Source organism: Giraffa tippelskirchi, chromosome X, assembly GCF_054371585.1.
Source record: "Giraffa tippelskirchi isolate mGirTip1 chromosome X, T2T-mGirTip1v1.2.pri, whole genome shotgun sequence".
In the NCBI taxonomy this organism is placed as follows: domain Eukaryota; kingdom Metazoa; phylum Chordata; class Mammalia; order Artiodactyla; family Giraffidae; genus Giraffa; species Giraffa tippelskirchi.
Window position 1 is genome coordinate 40,522,475 of NC_137289.1, and position 22,291 is coordinate 40,544,765.

Below are 22,291 nucleotides of genomic sequence, written 5' to 3' on the forward strand. Positions count from 1 at the left end.
TGTCTGTCTGTACAGGACCCTGGGCTCATCTCTAAGAAATCCCTGGATCTCCCCTGCATCCTGACCACCATGTGCCCAAAGATATTGGTAACGGCTTGGTTTTGCCTGTTGAAGTGTTTAATGACAAAGATTCTTTCAGTTTCCTGGTGTGGGTGACATGTGGAGCCCAGTGATGATTTTTTCTTTAAGAACCTTACTTGCTAGTGAAAGGTTGTTGCTGAGCCACAGAAAAACGGCCGGGATTCTTGGCCTCTGGAGGAGAAGAATTCAATCCTGGGCCAGAGACGAGGCTGGATCGCTCAGAGCTTTGGTGTGATCAAGTTTTATTAAAGTATAAAGGAGATAGAGAAAGCTTCTGACATAGGCATCAGAAGGGGGCAGGAAGAGCACCCCCCTGCTAGCCTTCAGCTGGATGTTATATAGTCACTAGCAGTTTGTTAATGTAAGGAAGAAATGTCTTATACTCAGACATTGTTCCCCGAATCTATGTAAATGAAACTATTTGCATGATCTGCCTTTCTGCAAAATTCAAGTCAATCGTTTTATGACTCGGCATGTCCAGTGACCAGATTATTCGAAAATACATCCTATGGATGAGGGGTCTGGTGCCATTCTGAGTTTAACATGCTGGTTTGCCAGGTAGGTTCTGAGCCATTAGGCGGAAGACAGCATTTGGGGTAAATGCAGAGTACATTAACATAGCTTAAGACAAACATTTCCTTAAGAAAAATGCATTGGTTAACTCAAAGTTTGAGAATAGTTAACTTCAGGTGAAACCAGGTGTCATGGCAACACAGTATTTTTTTTTAATACATTTATTTATTTTAGTTGGGGTCTAATTACTTGACAATATTGTAGCAGTTTTTGCCATCCATTGACATGAATCAGCCATGAGTTTACATGTGTTCCCCTTCCTGGACCCCCCTCCCACCTCCCTCCCCATCCCATCCCTCTGGGTCATCCCATTGCCCCAGCCCTGAGGGTGGGACATTCTGGGAGAATAGCATTGAAACATGTATATTATCATATGTGAAACAGAACACCATTCCATGTTCGATGCATGAGACAACACAGTATTTTAAGAGAAACCTCTTTTAAATTTGTATAGAGAAGGGGAAAAATATCGCTAGTTTGTTTTTTCCTGCCGCTTAAGAGAGATAAAATGCCTGACACTTGCAGCCTATTTCCTCCGTTTGGAGACCCCTGGCCTTCCTGCCTGTTGCCCTCTCTCATTCCCCCCTTTTCTTTTAGGAGAATTATGTTGCCTAGGGAAAAGGGATGTCGTTTTTGTTCCATAACTGCTTCCAAGCTGACAAGGGGCGTTGTTCCTAAATTATTGAGGCAACATATTCTCCTAACTCTCATATTGAGGGTGTCTGATCCAGGGGCCCCGAATAGTAGTTGGAGGAAGCTGCAGCAGTAGCAGGCATTTAAGCCACCATCACCATCTGTAACTTAAAAGCTCTCATGCACCTAGAAACAAATCCAGTTACACAGTTACGGATGCAGGGAGTAAACAGCAAAAACAAAATCACCAGAATTATTGTAATTAAACTAGTTTTCCCCCATGGGGAACTAGTTAACGTCTCCCAAAGTGAGGCAATCGAGGCTCCAGGAGTATCCATAGCCCCAATCATCTTGTTCATGTGTTTAGCAAAATGAGTAACGTTGGTGCTCGTATCAGGTATATATGTACAGCACTGGGTATGAATAATGGCACAAGTTCTTCGTTGCGCAGCTCTCCGAATATCTAAAGCCAATCTGTTTTGTAAAACCACCTTTCTAATTTGTGCTTGTTCAGCATTAAGAGCTGAAATAGCTTTTTGAGAATCTTGCAATGCCTGTTGAGTAAAATTAGTCAAAGCACCTACTCGTAGCATAACGTCTGTAGTTCCCAAAGAGGGAACAAACATTGCAGCCAAATAATCATACCAGTGAAATATAGACCTTGCCCACCGAGTTTTAAGGTGGGGTAAATTAGCAGGTTTTTTTGGAAGCTCTGAAAAGATAGAGCCGTGAGTAAAGGCGAGACCTAGGGTGCATCTCCCTGTCCAACCAGGGGGAAGCCATGCCCATAGGTAAGAGCCACATATCCAATAAGTCCCGTTTGGAGCAAGCCAGCGTGACTGAGATATCCAGTCCCAATCAGTGCCTGGCCAGACAAAGGGAGGACCTGAATTGGGGTTGGAAAACACGGGAATGATTACATTGCATATTTCCCGAGGCAAAAGTCCCAAGTGTTTCCAATCATTATAATTAAGTTGTTGACTAACTTCCGGGGATGGCTGTATTTGTTCCCAGCATATAGGGGCAGTAGATATTAGACGTCCTTTTTCAGGAGTTAGCCATATAACCTCATCCCATATTTGATAAACATCAGGTAAAAAGCCATTAGATCTAGACCTATTTGCCTTATGTGTGGCAAAAGAGTCATTAAACCGAGACAATGTATAATCAAAATTAAAAGTCACGTTATGTCCATAGTTAAGGTACAAAGTGTTGCACCAGTCCATTTTAGGGTTGTTAGATGTCATTAGTTTAAGAAGAGGCGTCACATAGGATTGTTGTCGAAGGTATTCGCAGACTTGGAGAAAGTCTTTTCCTTGAAGTGGAGATGTCCACCACGGGAAGCCTTCCACTGATGAAGAGGGGAGTGCTCCGCAGACCCAGCAGTTAGACCGATTATGAAAGGCAGCGTAGGAGTGAGCCCAGGACAGGAAGGCATTATCTTGAGGATCAAACGGCAGACTCAGGACCTTTGGAGTCAGCAGAAGTAGGCTCACATAGATGATCAGGCCCATCTGAAAGGTACAAAGTCAGAGCATAGAAAGTCAAGACATAAAATGAAGCCACTTAGTTCTGGTCAGGGTGCCACCTCTTAACTCGAGTGTGATGTACCCACGAATCAATTCCTGGCACTTTGACAGCTGTGGGAGAAGAAAGAATAACTTGGCAAGGACCTTCCCAGAGGGGCTCAAGGGATTGGCCACCAGACCCAAAGTTTGTATGAGGACCTCAGTTCCTGGCTCAAATAGAGGCTTGCTTGACTCAGAGGCTGGGTCAGGAGTCCTCTCCCGGAGTTCTGTTAATGCCTGTTGAAAAGCTGAGAGCCGAGTTACATAATTAGTTAATTCCAAGGCTTCAGGGTCTATAACAATGTCTGTGCGTAAGAAACGCCTTCTATAAATACATTTAAAGGGGGACAGTCCCTCCTTTTTGGGGGCAGTTCGAGCCCTCATTAAAGCTATGGGTAGGACTTTAATCCAATTGTCCTGAGTCTCTTGAGTTAATTGACGCAGGTGTCTTTTGATAATGTCATTAGCTTTTTCAACCTTTCTTGAGGATTGGGGTCTCCAGGAACAGTGTAAGTGATATTCTATTCCTAGAGCTTTAGACACCCCCTGAGTTACGGCAGCTTTAAAGGCGGAGCCGTTGTCACTCTGAAGGCTCCGTGGCAGCCCAAACCTTGGGATAATTCTATGGATTAAAATCTTTATAACCTCCTTAGCCTGTTCACTAAGACAGGGAAAAGCCTCAATCCATTCAGTAAAAGTATCCACCCACCCAAACTTGTAAGCAAGAATATCCATTAGCAAAAAAAAAAAAAAAAAAATATCCATTAGCTTTTGGCATATGAGTAAAATCAATTTCCCACCCAGTCCTCTCCAGGATACTTTCCACTTCGTTGTAATCCAGATTTTGCCAGCTTTTTAGTCTTTGGGTTATTTTTTTGACAAACCTCACACCTTTTGATAATGTTCTCTCAAGTTTTTATTACATTTTTACCTTCAAACAAATGAGAAGCCATCTGGTAAGTACTCTCTGCACCCAAATGAAAACTCTGGTGTAAACCCTTAAGGATTTTCCATTGAGCATTTTCAGGAATTATTAATCATCCATCTTCGGACTGTAACCATCCTTTATCAGTAATCTTTGCTCCTCTTTTCTCATCTTTCTAATTCTTCCTCAGTATATTGTGGTTTTTCCCGCTCCACAGGACCTGTCCAGATCAAAGGCGTCTGTAGTGAAGGGGATTGGGTAAAGTGCTGCTTTTCTGGCGTCAGCCAGCTGATTACCTTCGGGCTATTTTACTCCCATCCCTGTTGTGTCTTTTGCAATGCATAACAGCTACTTCCTTAGGACAATATATAGCAGTTAAAAGTCTCCCGATCTCTCTGAAATGTTTAATAGGTTCTCCTGTTGCTGTGTTAAACTGCCTTTCTTTCTATATGGCAGCACAAGCATGTAAAGTCAAATAAGCAGACTTAGAATCAGTGTAGATATTTACTCGCTGCCCTTTGTTTAACTCTAGAGCTCGGGTCAGAGCCACAAGCTCCGCTAACTGAGCACTAGTTCCCTGGGGGAGAGATTTTGTTTTGAAAACCTGTTCAGCCATCACCACTGCATAACCTGCTTTATGCTTTCCATCTCGAACAAGAGAACTGCCATCTGTAAATATTTCCATGTCAGGATTGTCTAATGGGGTATCCATTAGATCTTCCCGAGCTGCATAGTTTAAAGTTAGAAATTGGGAACAATCACGATCTGGTGTTTCATTTTCCTTCTCAGGAAGGAAAGTGGCAGGATTTAAATTCCCACAAACCTTAAGCTTAGTTACTGGTCCTTCTAACAACAATGACTGATATTTAAGAAGCCTACTGTCTGTCATCCAGATATTAACCTTAGAATTTAAGATTCCACTCACATCATGAGAAGTCAGTACAGTAAGGTTTCATCCATTAATTATTTTTAAAGCTTCTGGTGCTAATAAAGCCGCTGCTCCAATTACTCTTAGGCGGTGGGGCCACCCACGTGAAATTACATCTAATTGTCGGCTTAGATAAGCAATAGGTTGCTGGTGAGGTCCTCGGGGTTGTGTTAAAACTCCCAAGGCCATACCTTTTCTTTTAGTGACAAACAAATTAAATTCTGACCCTGTGGGCAAGCTCAGAGCGGGAGCTTGCAGGAGAGCCGCCTGTAGAACCTTAAAAGCCTTTTGAGTATCTGGAGCCCAAACCAGTTTGTCGGTTTGGGCCTGCTGAGTTTCAGCGATACGTTTATATAAAGGCCGGGCAAGTTCCCCATAACCCGGAATCCAAATGCGACAGTAGCCTGTGATTTCCAAAAATCCTCTCGGTTGTCTTAAAGTCATAGGTAGGGGATGATTTAGTATAGGTTTAATTCTCTCGGGGCCTATGGCCCTAGTCCCTTCTGATATGATTAGGCCCAGATATCTAACAGATTGTTGACAAAGCTGAGCCTTTTCTCTTGATGCCTTGTAACCGCAGCCTGCCAGAAAGTTTGAGACATCTTCTGAGGCTTGTGAACAAGCTTCCTCTGTCTCAGCACAGAGCAAAATATCATCTACATATTGTAACACCACCGCTCCAGAACTATTAAAGTGTTGTAGATCCCGGGACAAACTTTGTCCAAATAAGTGAGGACTGTCACGAAATCCCTGGGGCAAAACTGTCCAGGTTAACTGAGACGCTGGCTGCGTAGGGTCTTCAACGGCAAATAGAAATTGACTTTCCTCCGCCAAAGGCACTGAATAGAAGGCATCTTTTAAATCCATTACTGAGAAATATTTGGCTCGTTCAGGAATTTCAGACAATAGAGTATAAGGATTAGGCACCACAGGATGTAAAGGAACTACAGCCTCATTTATTATTCCTAAGTCTTGAACTAGTCTCCAGTTACCATTTGATTTCTTTATACCCAAAATAGGAGTGTTGCATGGACTGTTACAGGGAATTAATAGTCCCTGCTCCTTTAAATTTTCGATGATGGGTCTTAACCCTTCCTTAACCTCAGGTTTTAGTGGATACTGCTTCTTATGTGGGAATAAGTGCCGGTCTTTGAGCTTATCAACTACAAGAATAGCATTTTGTGCTCGACCCACCGATTTTCCATCAGCCCATACTCTAGGGTTTACATTTGGTTCAATTAAAGGGAGAGAAAGGGAGGGCTCCATATTCATGAAAACAGAGGCATGGACATTACTCAGTATCTCTCTCCCCAAAAGGGGTGAGGGCGATTCTGGCACGATCAGAAACTCGTGTGAAAATAGCACCGAATCCCAGTCACAACTGACAGAAACACAGAAGTAATACCTTTTGGCTCGTCCAGACAGTCCCATTATGGAAGCGAATCGGGAAGAAAGTGGGCCAGGGGCTTCAGTAAGCACGGAGTAAGTTGCCCCAGTATCTAAAAGGAAATTGACGGATTGGCCTCTCACAGTTATTAATACCCGGGGTTCCTCAGGTGTAATTAGGACGGGAGCTTGTGTGGGGACCCCCGGGCACCTTCAGTCCTGATTGTCTTGAGAGTCAGACCCCTGAAACCTACGCCTCTGCGGGCAGTCTCTCCTCCAGTGTGGTCCTTTGCAGACAGGACCTGGAGCCGGGGGCGGCTTAAATGCCTGAGGGCAATCCCGCTTGAGGTGCCTCTCCTTTCCACAGTAAGAGCAAACCCATCCCTTTTCACCTGGGTCCCTCTGGGCATTTTTCTCAGGCTATTTAAGAACAGTTCTTACAGCCATTGCGAAGGCTTCCGCCTTTTTCTTTGTCTTTTTCTGCCTTTCTTTCTTTTCTTCATATTCCCTACCATAATAGACTGTCTGAGCCAGTTGTAACAGATTATCTAAAGACTGGTTAGGTCCATACGCCCGTTTTAATAGCTTACGGCGGATATCTGGAGCCGACCGAGTGAGAAATCCATCTTTTGAGATCGCTTTTCCCTCCTCACTTTCGGGATCAATCTCAGTGAATCTGCGAAGGGCTTCTCTCAGTCTATCTAGGAATTGACCAGGAGCTTCCTTTTCCTCCTGTTTTATGTTTGCCGATTTGCCATAGTTTAAAGGCTTAGCACGCGCCTGCCTGAGTCCTTCAAGAATGCATCTGACAAAATGACTCTGACCCCATCTTCCTTTAGCTGTGTTGTAGTCCCAATCTGGTTCTATAGTTGGGACCGCCTGATTCTCAGTGGGGAGAGCGGCTGTTTCGTCCTCCCTCTTCCCTACTGATTCATTACCAAGCCATTTATCTCCATAAGCAACTGCTTTTTCCAAGACTGGACTCTTTGAGTCGGGAGTCAGCGTGTGTCCCAAGATATACATCACATCCTTCCAAGTAAGGTCATAAAGCAAAGTAACACCTTTAAAAGCTCTAATATATTTTTCTGGGTCCTCTAAATAGTCTCCCAGATCCTCCTTAATTCTTTGTATTTCTTCATAAGAAAAAGGCTTATTCACTCTCATAGACTGATTATTTCTCCCGGTGGGTGCTTCATGAAGAGGCAACAGCTTGTGCCGCTGTTCCTCAGTCTCTCTGGCTGCTCTGCGCAGAAGATCCCAGGGATAGATTGGAGAAACCTGATTTTCTTTCTCTCCTTGTCTCCTGTCTTCCATCCCATCTCTCACTTCGATGGTCTGAGTTTCTACTGAAACCAAAGTAGTCTGAGGTCGTACTGAGACAGGTGTTGGTTCGACCTCTATATGGGCAGTTTGAATCTCAGTTTGGGTTTCCACTGAGACCAAGGCAGCCCTTCTTGCGGGGGTGGGGTGGGGTTCTGGTTTTCAGTTGGGAGCCCCGGGTATGGGGGCAAAGTAGGAGGACAGGAGGGAGCTGAAGGTGTCACACCCAAACCTACACCCTTAGGACACAAGTCTGGCATATTTCGCAGAGAGAAAAAGGGCAACACATATGCTACTTCTACCCATTTCTCTTGTTTTTTTTACAGAACCGGTCTAATTGTAGAACAGTATTATACTTAAGAGACCCTCCAACTGGCCACCGTTCGCCATCCTCCAGTGGGTACCGCGGCCATGCAGTATCACATAGGAAGACCAGGTGTGTCTTCTTTAAGCCCTGGGGATCAAATCTATCCTAGTTTTTCAGGATACAGTTCAAAGGAGTGAGGCTGGAATTGTTAGCTCCCATCTGTAAGAGAGAAAAAAAGCGACCAGCGCCCTCTTTCTCTCGGAGGCGTCCCTCCCTGCTCTAGATGGGGGTGTAGACAGACTTGACACCAAAGCTTTTCTTTTTCTGGTCGGACTTAGTCTGTCCCTTACCGACGCAGGCGCCGTACTCTTCCCTCCCGGTTCTACCACCGAGACGGGGTGGGGATGCACCAGGGGTAGACCTGATGGCATCCCTGACTGACGTCCAGCTCCTCGCCGTTAAAACCTTGCTTGCCTCTGATGCCACCCGGGGTGCAATCAGAGTAACCTTCCAGAATGCCTCCCAGACCAAGACCGCTGGAGGAGACATTTGTCACCTGAGTGCCTGTGCACGACCCTGAATATATTCCTGACCACAATAAGACCAATGCGCACATAAAACTGAGATGTTCCTTCCAAGCATCACCACACCAGTATAAGAGCCTCGTCTGGGCCACTAAGAGCCAGTGTTACCAAAGGAAAAAACATCCATTGCAGTTCCAATCTGAGTAACTTTTAACCTCAGAGATGTTCCCGCAGCTAGAGCTCCATCTAGCTTCCAAACTTTCGATTCCTAGCGAGGCTAGGCGCTTGCTGACTACCAACCTCAAGTTTGGGACCCAAGGAACAGTACACAGTAACAGCATAGATCACAAGTCCCTTGAAAGTCTATGACCCGACAGATAGGTTAGTACTTCTAATTCCCAAGGAGCTATGAAATGGTCAAAGAGACCGAAAAGTTTGACCGAGAAAGGAGAGTTCGGTCCACACGCTTTGCCCATTTCTGCTCGGTCCCCAAAGGAGACACTGGGTGCCTCTTGGCATTGGCAGGTCGGTATAAACCCCCGACAGGTTTCTGCCATAAGCCGTATGAGGTCACCGCGGAACCGCAGAGCAGGGCTCCTCACTTCTTTCACGCAGATTCACACAAGCACGCCATAGAGTTAGTAAAGTACAGCAGAAAACGTGTTCGCTCGGAGAACAAAGAACTAGAGCTCTAAGCATCCTTACCTTGTGGTGAAGAATTCCGGACGAGCCCGCAAGATGAAAGGGTGTTGCTGAGCCACAGAAAAACGGCCGGGATTCTTGGCCTCTGGAGGAGAAGAATTCAATCCTGGGCCAGAGACGAGGCTGGATCGCTCAGAGCTTTGGTGTGATCAAGTTTTATTAAAGTATAAAGGAGATAGAGAAAGCTGACATAGGCATCAGAAGGGGGCAGAAAGAGTACCTCCCTGCTAGTCTTCAGCTGGATGTTATATAGTCACTAGCAGTTTGTTAATGTAAGAAAGGAATGTCTTCAACTCAGAGTGACACCACACCCCTCATCCATAAGATGTATTTTCGAATAATCTGGGCACCGGACATTCCAGGCCATAAAAGGATTGACTTGAATTTTGCAGAAAGGCAGATCATGCAAATAGTTTCATTTACATAGATTAGGGGAACAATGTCTGAGTATAACATACTGGTTTGCCAAGTAGGTTCTGAGCCTTAGGCGAAAGACAGTGTTTGGGGTAAATGCACAGTACATTAACATAGCTTAAGACAAACATTTCCATAAGAAAAATGCATTGGTTAACTCAAAGTTTGAGAGTAGTTAACTTCAGCTGAAACCAGGTGTCATGGCAACACAGTATTTTAAGAGAAACCTCTCAAATTTGTATAGAGAAGGGAAAAAATATCGCTAGTTTGTTTTTTCCTGCCGCTTAAGAGAGATAAAATGTTTGACACTTGCAGCCTATTTCCTCCATTTGGAGACCCCTGGCCTTCCTGCCTGTTGCCCTCTCTCAAAAACGTGCTCAGTGTTATACATGATTTCAAGTTATGAGTCCTTCATGAAAATATTATTAGAAGACTATTTAAGCAAAATAATCACTGATGGTATAAACAGCAGCAGAAGTTCTGCTGAGCAGTAGATCTATTTAAACCTCAGATTAAAGATAAAACTCCTGAAGAATTTATGGTAATAAAACACAATGGAAATGCTGCAATGGAAATACGGAAATAAGATAACTTTTTAGAGTAGACTGGTGAAACTAAAATAATGAGATACCACTACACACTTATTGGAATGGTCAAATACAAAAATCTGACAAACCAATTACTGGCAAAGATGAGGAACCACAGGAACTCTCATTCCTTGTTAGTGGGATTGCAAAATGGTAGAATCACTTTGGAAGCAATTTCTTACAGAGCTAAACATTGTCATACCACATGATCTATCAATTACACTCCTAGACTGCTCATCAAATGATTTGCTAGTTAATACCCACACAAAAACATGCACATGAATTTTATAACAGCTTAATTCATACTCTCTCTCTCTCACCCACAAATTGGAAGCAACCAAAGTGTCCTTTAGTAGACGACTGGGTAAACAAACTTTGGTACATCAACATAGCAGAATATTATTCAAGAATAAAAAGAAATTAGCTAGCAAATCACAAAAAGAGATGGATGAAATCTGAATGAATGTTATAAAGTAAAATAAGCTAGTCTGGAAAAGGTTATACACTGCATGCTGCCAATTATACGACACTCTGGAAAAGGTCAAACTGTAGAGCAAATAAAAAATATCAGAGGCTTTTTTCTTTTGCTTCAGAATAGTTTTATTAGTTTGGATAAGGTATGTCAACAATCAACAATTCCTCTCCTACTCTGACATACAAATCCACTCAATCGGAGTCTTCGTCGCACCAGAGTTCATACAGTGTAATGTTATTGTGTGCGTCTGCAGGAACCTCGACATTGGGAGCATTGAGGTTACTGCAGGTTGCCGTGGCAAGTTTCAGATTCCGCACCCTGGACACAAATTTCACAAGGTCCATCTCCAGCTGGGTTAAGGTGGCAAACATATAGTCTTTGTCTGGGGAAGCATTTTTCTTTTTCTGTCCCGGAGAGCCAAATGAACCGCCCTGACAGGCAGGAGGAGTCTGCACATTACTCTCACCACTCTCTCCCATCAACTTCACTGTCACATACATGAGCACAATGAAGAAAAGCCAGGGAAACATGATCTTAAGCCAGTCTCGGGCATGCTCTGGTTGATTTTGCTGAATTAGACTGTATCCTCCGCAGAGCATCTTCCCCTGGATTTCTTCGGCTCTCTCTCTCAGAGAAGTAAACATTAAGGCGCAGACACAGGTAACACCCGTGGAAAAGCACAGGAACCATTTGATGGACCACATGTGAGCCGAGAGGAAACAGCTCCTGGTGCGCTGGTTTGCCCTGGCACCTGGAGACTGAGGACCAGCCAGGGCTGGGCCCTTGGTGACGTCATAGAGGGCCCCGCCCCCACCAGAACCCATGTGGCCATTGTGATGACTTCAGGGCCGAGGGTAAGAAGGCTTGCAGGGGTCAACTGGGAGTAGGGCTTAAAGGGAAATAGCGAAATTTCCAGAGGGCAATTGAAAAAGAGGTGGGGAGTGACAGAATGCCATTTCCATGCCAATGTATTCTTTCTGAACCTGGTGCTCTACTGGGAGGGTGGGTCCGTTTTCGATTTTCATTATTCCATTTGTTGAATCCAAACACTGGGCTGAGCAGAGCAGCCCCATGGGCATGTACCCCTATGGAGCAGAGGGACAAGTGGGAAAGTAAGATATTAAACCAGAGGCCACAAACTAGGAGCCACTGATGTGTTTTGTGTGGCCAACACTGTTCTTAAAAATGACTGTACTCAGTCGCTGTCGTGTGTGACTCCTTGAGACCCCATGGACAGTAGCCCACCAGCTCCTCAATCCCTGGGATTTCCCAGGCAAGAATACCGGAGTAGGTTGCCATTTCCTTCTCCAGGCATAAAGGATGTTTTAGGGCAGTGAAACTATTCTGTATGATGTTATGGAAGATACATGACACTACATATTTGTCAAAACCAGAAGAACCTTACAGCACAAAAAGTAAAGCAATGCATGCATATTTAAAAAAAACTGACATCAAGAATAGAATGCAGAATTTGACTAAAGAATGGAATTATATTACAAATGTATGAAACCACCTCACTAAGATCCCCTGACTTAAGTAACTTCGGAAATGAATGGAGTTTGCAAGACTGAAAGTAAAATATAAAAGCAGTGTAATCTAGTTTATAGTGTTCTTTCTCGTAGGGGTACAGGTTAACAATCCTGATACTGTTACACATGCATACTTGAATTGAGCAGTGAAATAGATGGCCCATGAGTATACATACATATATTTCTTTGCCTTCTTAGCTGAAAGGGTTTAAGAGAAATGATACTCCCAAAATCTGAAAGAAACAATGATGTAGAAATAAGCACAGATCTTGGTTCCCAATCCTCTTTTCCAATAAAAGGAACCAGGCTTCTTGGAGAAATTACTGATTGTAGGGCTCAGAGAGGAAATATAGAAGAGGAGTCTGGGGGATCTTACTGTATCAAAAAGGAAGTGCTTTAAAATTTTAAAAAAATAAAAAAGCCCTGAAGTAACGGAGTTATGTCAAAGAAGACAGGAATGAGCTTCCAATGGCCAAAACTGTAACAAGACGAGCAACGTAATAAATTAAGTTAGTCATCTTTTGGGATTATATCCCAAAGTATAAAATGAATATCTATGGGTCCGTACTGATATAAATAAATGATTGAATACATGTGAGACAATAGACAAATTTCCCACGCGAAAGAATTTCAGATAACTGACATAGGTAATTGTGCTCTCAAGGAGGTGGAGCTCCCTATTCCTTAAGAGTGACTTCATTCAAAAAGTCACATAGTGACTTCATTCAAAAAAATACAGCAATATGGCGAGGGGGAAAAAGAGTAACTTGACAGTGGAATAACCTGACAAACACTACTTCAGCCCAGTGGTCAAGGTCAACATTACCAGGGATAAGACATGTAGATCGTATCACATGGTAAAAAGGACACTCAACCTCTGCGGTCTTCTTCCCCCAAAATCCATGAAGTGAAAGTGAAAATGAAAGTTACTCAGTCATGTCTGACTCTTTGCGACCCCATGGACTATACTGTCCATGAAATTCTCTAGGCCAGAATACTGGAGTGGGTAGCCTTTCCCTTCTCCGGGGGATCTTCCCAACCCAGGGATCAAACCCAGGTCTCCCGCAATGCAGTTGGATTCTTTACCAGCTGAACCACAAAGGAAGACCCCCCCCCCAAAAAAAATTCATAGTTCCAGGTTAATAGGAAAAACATCAGACAAATCCAAGTTGAGGAACATTTTATAAAATACCTGACTAGTACTCCTCAAAACTATCAAGGTCATGAAAAATAAGGGAAGTCTGAGAAATTGTCACATCCAAGAAGAGCCTAAGGAGACATCTACTACATGCAATGTGGGATCCGGGATGGGTTCCTGGGTCAGAAAAAGGACATTGGGTAAAAACTAAGAAAATTTTAATAGGACAAATCTTAGAAATAAAGTAGGCATGCTAGTTTATAACAATATGTGTGATATTTTGGAACTTTCTGATATATGGCAACTATCTTCACTTTTTTTGTTAGTCTAAAATCATTCTAAGGTTTTTTAAAGTTTATTTTTAAAACATAGAGCAATGGAGGCAACATTAACATTATTTGCTGACGACAGGAGACTCCAAAGAAAAGTACTCTATACAGTCAGCCTTTCCTATCCATGGGTTTTGCATGCAGGGATTCACGAAGTGTGGATTAAAAATATTTATTTAAAAAAATCCAGAAATTTCCAAAAATCAAAATTCAAATTTACCACATGCTGGCAACTATTTACATATCATTTACATTGTATTAGGTAGTATAAGTAATCTAGAGATGATTTAAAGTATATGAGAGGATATGGGCAGTTTATATGCAAATCCTAAAATGCTATGCTTCTTATTATAAGAGACTTGAACATCTGTGGATTTGGGTATCTGATCTTTGGCAGTGGTGTCTTAGAACCAATCTCCCAGAGATATTGAGGGACAGCTGTATTTTAAAGGAATTGAGCTAGATGGCTGGATAAAAATAATAATATATAGAACAGTCTTCCTATACACTAACAACCAATTACATTTATAATGGAAGACATCATTTATAATAGCTAGAAACAGATAAATATTAAGAATACATTTAAGGACAAATAAAAAATATGCAACAGCTATTTGAAGAAAATTCTGAAATACTACTGAAAAACACAATGAAATGCATGACGAAATGGAAAGATGTATCTTTTGGGAGTATGAAAAGATTTTATACAGATATCAATTGTCCCCAAATTATTCTAAAATTATGATGAGATTTCAAAAAAATACTAATGTGATTGGTATGAGAAGTAAGCTAATTCTATAATATATGTGGAAAAACAAACATGTTATAAGAGGCAGGACATTTCTGAAAAAGAAGATGAATGAGCATGAAGGTTGTCCTTACTATATTTTAAAGCATATGGTTAGCCTACATACTTACATAGAGAAGTACTGGTATACGACTAGTACTGGTACATGGTAAGACTTACAGCTCATGAGGTAAGAAGCGAGAGCAGAAATCAACTCAACTACACACACACATACACACACATACAGCTTTTGTATGAAAGTGGCACCCCCAAAATTCATGTTGTAAACCTAATGTCTAGTGTGAGGATATTAGAAGGTGGGGCCTTTGGGAGATATTTAGGTCAGGAGGGTGGAGCCCTCAAGAATGGAGATTAATGCTCTTACAAAGAGAACTCACAGAGCTCCCTAGCTCCTTTCACCATGTGAGAATACAGTAAGTCCCTTACATAGGAATCTTCAAACTGTGAAATTTCAAAGATTCAAACTTGCATTCCCATGTCCAGTCACGTCAGTTAATTCACGTGTCTGGCAGACATTGCCTCATGCGCGCATCCTCTACAAACGGTTGTGCTTTTGTGTTTTTTTCAGCACAGTACTGTATAGAGTACACTAGAACACTACATTTATTTCTAGCCCAGGATGTCCGAAAGCACGTGTAAAAGAGCAGTATACCCTATGACCCAGCAATCCCACTCCTAGGCATATACCCCGAGGAAACAAAAATTGAAAAAGACACATGTATCCCATTGTTCATTCCAGTGCTATTTACAACAGCTAGAACATGGAAGCAACCTAGATGTCCATCAACACATGAATGGATAAAGAAGTTGTGGTGCTTATACACAATGGGATATTACTCAGCCATAAGAAGGAACACATTTGAGTCGGTTCTAGTAAGGTGGATGGGCTTCCCTTGTGACTCAGCTGGTAAAGAATCTGCCTGCAATGTGGGGGACCTGGGTTAGATTCCTGGGTTGGGAAGATCCCTTGGAGAAAGGATAGGCTACCCTCTCCAATATTCTGGCCTGGAGAATGTTCCATGGGCTGTATTGTCCATGGGGTTGCAAAGAATTGGACATGACTGAGCGACTTTCACTTCACTAATAAGGTGGATGAACCTAGAACCTATTATACAGAGTGAAGTAACTCAGAAAGAGAAAGATAAATATCATAACACATATATATGGAATCTAGAGGAATGGTACTGAAGAATTTATTTACAGGGGAGCAGTGGAGAAACAGACAGAGAATAGACTTATGGACATGGGAAGAGGGGAAGAGAGGGTGAGATATATGGAAAGAGTAACATGAAAACTTACATTACCATATGTCAAACAGAAAGGAACGGGAATTTGCTGTATGGCTCAGGAAACTCAAACAGGGTCTCTGTATCAACCTAGAAGGGTGAGATGGGGAGAGAGAGAGGAGGGAGGTTCAAAAAGGAGGGGATGTATGTATACCTATGGCTGATTCATGTTGAGATTTGACAGAAAACAACAAAATTCTGTAAAGCAATTATCCTTCAATAAAAAAATTAATTAATTTTTTAAAAAGCAGCAGAATACAGCCGATTCTGTTATTTGGGTACTAAGGCTAACTTTGCTGGGCTTACAACAAACTGGGCTTAAAAGTGCACTCTCAGAATGGAACTTATTCATACGCAGGAGACTTCCTATAGGAGAGAAGTGCGCAACTCAGAAAAGGGCCCTCATCTGGCCATACTGCTACCCTGATCTTGTACCTCTAGCCTCCAGAACTGTGAGAAATAAATTTCTGTTGTTCACAAGCACCTCTATGCCTGATATTTTGTTATAGCAGCCCAAATGGACTAAGATACATAGACACACATACACATCAAGAATATGATAAAGATAGAAGGTGTCATTTTACACTGGGAGAAGAAAGTTTCTTCAACTAATGTTGATGCATTATTTAGTAACCCTCTGGAAAAAAATATAAACTCGAAGAATTATTTTTCTATACCCCATTTTTCACATGTAAGTTCCCTACCTGAAATGTGGTTTATCTATCTTTGATAGGCAATGCTCACTTATGCTTCAAATTCAATTCAAGAACACCCCTCTCTCTTCCCCTTCTCCCTCTTGCTGAGCAACTCATCACAAAAAATTAGGTGAGATCGATCGAGACAAGTATCCGTGACAGGGGTCATGGAGCCATAGTGGGCCAGAGTGAGATGTTAGAAGTGAAATAGGGGTGATAAGGATATCCATGCAGTCAGAATAGCCTAGTATAGGGAGTCAGAACTCAAATAGGTTGAAGTGACCAGATCCACAAGAGCAGGGAAGGGAAGTGTGTAGCATGAGATGTCACAATTTGAGCAGGGAAAACAGGATATCCATGCTAGGATGTGTCATGGGCAATCAGTGCCAAAGTGGGATTAAGAGGCATTCACAGAGCAGAGCAGCTTGCTATGAGAGTCCGTTTAATCTGGAGGATATTAAATAGGAAGCTGGCCAGGCATACAGAGTAAAAGCCTCAGTCCAGAGAAGACGAAATCCACAAGGAGGAGGCAGGTTTGTGTAGAAAGTCAGAGGCCAAGCAAGGTGAGGAGGGCATTCATGGATGGAAGTGATCCAGCTCTGTGTGGGCAGTTAGAGGCTGAGTGGAACAAGGAGAGTATCTGCACATGGGGGTATGCCAGTGCAGAGTATCAAAGCGCAAGGAGGGTAAGGGGGGTATGTTTATAAAAGGGTTGCCTGGAGTGGGTGTCAGAGTCTGAATATGCTGAGAAAGGCACTCACATGAGTTGAGGACAATCCAGCATTTTGTGATATCAGAGCCTGAGCTATATCGGGAGGATACACACACACACACACACACAGGCATGCACACACACGTGTACACTTCCCAGACTCTCGATGAAAGGAACTGGGAAATAATGAGTACACACAGATCTCATATATTGGATTCTAAATTCCATTTTCCACTAAAAATACTTGGGACTTCTTGGAGAAATTGTTAATTCCATGGCTAGGACAGGAAAAGTACAAGATGAGCCTGGAATATCTTGTACCAAAAGCATCAAATTTTTCAAAGAATGCTGCTGCTGCTAAGTCGCTTCGGTCATGTCCGACTCTGTGCAACTCCATAGACGTCAGCCCACCAGCCTCCTCCGTCCCTGGGATTCTCCAGGCAAGAGAACTGGAGTGGGTTGCCATCGCCTTCTCCGTCAAAGAATGATGGGGAGATGGCAAAAGCACAGAGAGCCAGGCTTAAGGAGGTTCCCACTGTCCAAGGCTGGAACAATGTGAACTTCAAAATAAATAATGATAGTGACAGATCATGATTCATTTAGTAAAATAAGAGACTCTTAATAAAATAGATACAAATAAATTAATAAACCTAATTTTGGTGAGGAATAAAATATTTACGTACTTTAAAATACAAAAAAAAATGTTTTAAAATACAAGATAGGGGAGAGTAACTTGACAGTGGAGAATCTTGTCAGCAACCACTTTAATCAAGTGATCCAAGTGAATATCATCAATATTGGGACACAATGAAATCATGAACCACCTGATAGAATGAGATGATATGAACACAGTATCATTTCTGTCATTTTCCTGTCAAAGATGCAAAACATGAAATTCATCATGAGCAAATACTGGATGGAGCAAAATTGAGAATTCTACAAAATAACTGACCTCTAGTTTTGTCATCCGAGTAATACTGCCTCATAGAATGAGTTAGGAAATGTTCCTTTCCACTTCTGTGGACACATTTAGAATGCATGTGTGGAGAATTAGCATGATTTTTGGTTTAAATACTTGGTAGAATTCAGCAGCGAGGCTATCGGGATCTAGGTAGTGTAAGGGGGCCTTTTGTGAGGTGGGTTGGGCAAAAGGTTTAAAAATGACTAATTCTATCTCTTGCTATTCAGATTTTCATTTTCTTCTTGAGTCAATTTCAGTCATTTATGTATCTCTAGAAATTTGTCCATTTCATCTAAATTTTCTAACTAGCATCATGGCATTTCTTTACAACTATATTTATTTCTCTAAAGTTGGTAGCAATTTTTCCTTTTTTATTCCTAATTTTAGTAATTTGAGTCTTTTTCCTCCTTTGATGAAAATCGCTAAAGTTGTGTCGATTTATTGACCTTTCTAAATAACCAAATTCTAATTTGTTGAGTATCTCTGTGGTTTTTCTATTCTCTATGTCATTAATTTTTCTCTAGAATTAATTGTTTACTATGGCTGCCTATTTGAGTTTAGTTTGCTACATCTCCTCACGTGGATGTGGTGTGTTTTTGCTTTCATTCTTCTCAAAGTAAAGTTGACCCTTGAACAACAGGCATATGAACTCTGCAGGTCCACTTATACAAAGATTTTTTTTTCTTTTTTCTTTTTAATTAGTTTATTTATCTATTTTTTAAATTTACAATATTGTATTGGTTTTGCCACACATTGACATGAATCCACCATGGGTGTACATGTTTTCCCCTTCCAGAAACCCCTCCCACCTCCCTCCCCATCCCATCCTTCCGAGTCATCCTGGTGCACCAGCCCCGAGCACCCTGTATCATGCATCGAACCTGGACTGGCGATTCATTTCACATATGATAATTGACATGCTTCAGTGGCATTCTCCCATATCATCCTGCCCTCGCCCTCTCCCATAAAGTCCATAATACTGTTCTATATATCTGTGTCTCTTTTGATGTCTCACATACAGGGTTATCTTTACGATTTAGTAAACTCCATATACATGTGTTAGTATACTCCCCAGGTCGGTAGGTGCCCAAAATGCTACTGGAGATCAGTGGAGAAATAACTCAAGAAAGAATGATGGGATGGAGCCAAAGCAAAAACAATATCCAGCTGTGGATGTGACTGGTGATAATGCTGTGAAGAGCAATATTGCATAGCAACCTGGAATGTTAGTTCCATGAATCAAGGCAAATTGGAAGTGGTCAAACAGGAGATGGCAAGAGTGAATGTCGACATTCTATGAATTAGCGAACTAAAATGGACTAGAATGGGTGAATTTAACTCAGGTGACCATTATATCTACTACTGTGGGCAGGAATCCCTTAGAAGAAATAGAGTAGCCATCATGGTCAAAAAAAGAGTCCGAAATGCAGTACTTGGATGCAATCTCAAAAATGACAGAATGATCTCTGTTCGTTTCCAGGCCAAACCATTCAATATCATGGTAATTCAAGTCTATGCCCCGACCAGTAACATTGAAGAAGCTGAAGTTGAACGGTTCTATGAAGACTTACAAGACCTTTTAGAACTAACACCCAAAAAAGATGTCCTTTTCATTATAGGGGACTGGAATGCACAAGTAGGAAGTCAGGAAACACGTGGCATAACAGGCAAATTTGGCCTTGGAGTACACAATGAAGCAGGGCAAAGGCTAATAGAGTTTTGCCAAGAGAGCACACTGGTCATAGCAAACACCCTCTTCCAACAACGCAAGAGAGGACTCTACACATGGACATCACCAGATGGTCAACATCGAAATCAGATTGATTATATTCTTTGCAGCCAAAGATGGAGAAGCTCTGTACAGTCAGCAAAAACAAGACTGGGAGCTGACTGTGGCTCAGATCATGAACTCCTTATTGCCAAATTCAGACTTAAACTGAAGAAAGTAGGGAAAACCACTAGACCATTCAGGTATGACTTAGATCAAATCCCTTATGATTATGCAGTGGAAGTGAGAAATAGATGTAAGGGACTAGATCTGATAGAGAGAGTGCCTGATGAACTATGGACAGGGGTTCATGACATTGTACAGGAGACAGGGATCAAGAACATCCCCATGGAAAAGAAATGCAAAAAAGCAAAATGGCTGTCTGAGGAGGCCTTACAAATAGCTGTGAAAAGAAGAGAAGCAAAAATCAAAGGAGAAAAGGAACGATATTCCCACCTGAATGCAGAGTTCCAAAGAATAGCAAGGAGAGATAAGAAAGCCTTCCTCAGCGATCAATGCAAAGAAATAGAGGAAAACAACAGAATGGGAAAGACTAGAGATCTCTTCAAGAAAATTAGAGATACCAAGGGAACATCTCATGCAAAAATGGGCTCGATAAAGGACACAAATGGTATGGACATAACAGAAGCAGAAGATATTAAGAAGAGGTGGCAAGAATACACAGAAGAACCGTACAAAAAAGATCTTCACGACCCAGATAATCATGATGGTGTGATCATTCACCTAGAGCCAGACATCCTGGAATGTGAAGTCAAGTGGGCCTTAGAAAGCATCACTATGAACAAAGCTAGTGGAGGTGATGGAATTCCGGTTGAGCTAGTTCAAATCCTGAAAGATGATGCTGTGAAAGTGCTGCACTCAATATGCCAGCAAATCTGGAAAACGCAGCAGTGGCCACAGGACTGGAAAAGGTCAGTTTTCGTTCCAATCTCAAAGAAAGGCAATGCCAAAGAATGCTCGAACAACAGCACAATTGCACTCATTTCACACACTAGTAATGCTCAAAATTCTCAAAGCCAGGCTTCAGCAATACGTGAACCATGAACTTCCAGATGTTCAAGCTGGTTTTAGAAAAGGCAGAGAACCAGAGATCAAACTGCCAACATCCACTGGATCATCGAAAAAGCAAGAGAGTACCAGAAAAGCATCTATTTTTGCTTTATTGACTATGCCAAAACCTTTGACTGTGTGGAGCACAATAAACTATGGAAAATTCTCAAAGAGATGGGAATACCCAGACCACCTGACCTGCCTCTTGAGAAACCTGTATGCAGGTCAGGAAGCATCAGTTAGAACTGGACATGGAACAACAGACTGGTTCCAAATAGGAAAAGGAGTACGTCAAGGCTGTATATTGTCACCCTGCTTATTTAACTTATATGCAGAGTACATAATGAGAAACGCTGGGCTGGAAGAAGCACAAGCTGGAATCAAGATTGCCGGGAGAAATATCAATAGCCTCAGATATGCAGATGACACCCCCCGTATGGCAGAAAGTGGAGAAGAACAAAAGAGCCTCTTGAGGAAAGTGAAAGAGGAGAGTGAAAAAGTTGGCTTAAAGCTCAACATCCTGAAAACTAAGATCATGGCATCTGGTCCCATCACTTCATGGGAAATAGATGAGGAAACAGTGGAAACAGTGTCAGACTTTATTTTGGGGGGCTCCAAAATCACTGCAGATGGTGACTGCAGCCATGAAATTAAAAGAAGCTTACTCCTTGGAAGGAAACTTATGATCAACCTAGAGAGCATATTTAAAAGCAGAGACATTACTTTTCCAACAAAGGTCCGTCTAGTCTAGGCTATGGTTTTTCCAGTAGTCATGTATGGATGTGAGAGTTGGCAGGTGAAGAAAGCTGAGTGCCGAAGAATTGATGCTTTTGAACTGTGGTGTTGGAGAAGACTCTTGAGAGTCCCTTGGACTGCAAGGAGATCCAACCAGTCCATCCTAAAGGAGATCAGTCCTGGCTGTTCATTGGAAGGACTGATTTTGAAGCTGAAACTCCTATACTTTGGCCACCTCATGTGAAGAGTTGACTCATTGAAAAAGACCCTAATGCTAGGAAGGATTGGGGGCAAGAGGAGAAGGGGGTGACCGATGATGAGATGGTTGGATGGCATCACCGACTCAATGGACACGGGTTTGGGTAGACTCCGGGAGTTGGTGATGGACAGAGAGGCCTGGCGTACTGCGATTCATGGGGTCACAAAGAGTCGGACACGACTGAGCGACTGAACTGAACTGAACTGATACTGTATTTGTGTTTTTCTTTCTGGCTTACTTCACTCTGTATAATAGGCTCCAGTTTCATCCACCTCATTAGAACTGATTCGAATGTGTTCTTTTTAATGGCTGAGTAATATTCCATTGTGTATATGTACCACCACTTTCTTATCCATTCGTCTGCTGATGAGCATCTAGGCTGCTTCCATGTCCTGACTATTACAAACAGTGCTGCGATGAACATTGGGGTACACGTGTCTCTTTCAATTCTGGTTTCCTCGGTGTTTATGCCCAGCAGTGGGATCGCTGGGTCATATGGCAGTTCTATTTCCAGTTTTTTAAGGAATCTCCACACTGTTCTCCATAGTGGCTGTACTGGTTTGCATTCCCACCAACC

General features: G+C 42.3%; 1 pseudogene; it reads right to left on the bottom strand.

Moving 5' to 3' along the window:
• Positions 1-10,614: 10,614 nt before the first annotated feature.
• On the bottom strand, positions 10,615-11,067 carry LOC145535618 (protein FAM209 pseudogene; annotated as a pseudogene).
• Positions 11,068-22,291: the final 11,224 nt, after the last annotated feature.